The following is a 2372-nucleotide window of genomic DNA, read 5'->3' on the forward strand; positions in this document are numbered from 1 at the left end:
CCCCTGGTTCATATCAGTACCAACGACAGAGGTGGAAAGAGGGATGAGGTCCTGAAAGTAGATTGTAGGGAGCTCAGAGAGAGATTAAAGAGCACGACCTCAAAGATAGTAATCGCTGGTTTATTTCTGGCGTCTTGCTCGAGTGAGTACAGAAATAGGAGGATAGAGCAGATGAATGGGTGCCAGGAAGGATGGTGCAGGTGGGAGGGCATTAGATTCCTGAGGCATTGGGATATATTCTGGGGAGGTGGGACCTGTACAAACAGGAAAGGTTGCATTTCATGAGAGACGGGACCTGTATCCTCGCATGGAGGTTTGCTGGTGCTGTTGGGGAGGGATTAACTAATCTGGAAGTGGGTTTGGCACCAGGATGTAACATTAGAAAGGGTGCGGAAAGTTCTCAAGTAATGGGAGTGGCAGGGAGCACATAAATAGTACGGTATTAGTTTGGGTCAGTCTGAGAGAGAATACAAGCATTGTCTCAGAGGCGGTTACAGTTTATGTATGTGTAAACAAGGTAATTGAGCTGCAGGCACAAATAGAGACATGGGAATATGAAATTGTGGAAATAACTGAGACCTGGAGCAAAGGATGGGATCGGATATTACATATACCTGGTTATATTCCAGGAAAAATAGGGAACTAAATATAGGATATGGTGTGGCACTATTGATTAAGGAGAATGTTACAGTACTGGAGAGGGAACATGGGAACATATCCTGGAGTGGTCAAAGCCTAGTGTTGAGAAATAATAGAGTTGCCATTAAACTACAAGGCATATTATATAGACGACCAAAGAGTGGGAAAGATATGGAGGAGCAATTTAACAGAGCCATACAGAAAAGAGCAAGAACTGTAGGGAAGGAAAAACAGTTAACTTAAACTGTACTAATATCGACTGGAATTGTAATAGTGTAAAATGCAGAGAAGCGGCAGAATTTCTGAAGTGTGATCAGGAGAACTTTTTTGTTCAGTACATTGATTTCGAAAATATATTTTGACAAAGTCCCACATAATAATCTTGCCAGCATGTTTGAAGCCCATGGAGTAAAAGGGACAGTTGCATCATGGATAATAAATTGGCTTAGTGACAGGAAACAGAGCGTCCTGGTGAACGGTTATTTGTCCGTTTGGAGCAAGCTGTACAGTGGTGTTCCGCAGGGGTCGGTTCTCGGACCGCTGCTTTTATTGATATATATTATTAACTTGAATGTTAGTTCACAAGGCAGGTTGGGGAAGCGGTTGAAAATGTTTATGGGATCGTGGACGTCAGAAATAGAGGCATATGATACAAAAATTTGAAATTATGATGAACCTGTAAAAACACTAGTTCTGCCCAAACTGGAGTACTGTGTACAATTCTGGACATCGCACTTTAGGAAAATTGTGAAGACCATAGAAAGGGTGCAGCGAAGAATTTGCGAGAATGATTCCAGGAATGAGGGACTTCAGTTAATTTGATAGTCTGGAGATGCTGGCTTTGCTCGCCTCGGAGCAGTGAAGATTGAGAGCTGATTTGATAGAAATCTGTAAATTTACGAGTGATTCAGACAGAGTAGATGGAGAAAAATGGCGGAATAGTAGAGAAGCAGAGAGCGCAGTTTTAACGTGATTGGCAAAATAACCAAAGTTTTATGCGGCGAGTGGTTAGGATCTGGAATGCACTGTCAGAAAGGATGGTGGAGGCAGACTCAAAAGTGAGTTGGCTAATCATAGAAAAACAGGAATTTACAGCACGGAAGGAGGCAGTTTTGGCCCATTGTGTCCGCGCAGCCGACAAAAAGCTATCCAGACAAATCCCCCATTAAAGCTCATGGTGCGTAGCCCTGTAACATACAGCACTCCAAGAGCACATCCAATAGCTTGTTCAATGTGATGAGTGATTCTGCCTCAATTACCATTTCGGGCAGTTAGTCCCAGACCCCCACCATCCTCTGGGTGGAGACATTTCCTCTCATATATCCTCAAAACCTCCCACCAGTTACACAAATCGATGCCCCTTGGTTGATGACCTTTCAGTCTCTGAATGTGCACAGACACAAGTGTCATTCACATATTGTAGTTCGTCGACAGAGGTTGGGATGGTCTTAGTTCTGGCCTGTAGATGTCGAACGTTGACGAGGTTCCTATTGGTTCTGTATTTAATTTCCACTCATGTGGTGAGCTTGATGAGTGTGAGGTGGAGCATTGCAGCGAGGCAAGATCGAGAAGAGTGTTGGCACGATGACGCAGCACTGCTTGACCCCGGTCCGGACGTGGGTTGGGTCTGTGATAGCTGCGTTGGTCAGAATCTCGGCTTCCCTGCCCTCGTGTAGCAGGCAGAGGATGGTGACAATCATTTGGGGGCATAATTTGATACACCTCAATAACGA

The sequence above is a fragment of the Pristiophorus japonicus genome, chromosome 33 (genome assembly GCF_044704955.1).
Source record: "Pristiophorus japonicus isolate sPriJap1 chromosome 33, sPriJap1.hap1, whole genome shotgun sequence".
Lineage (NCBI taxonomy): Eukaryota > Metazoa > Chordata > Chondrichthyes > Pristiophoridae > Pristiophorus > Pristiophorus japonicus.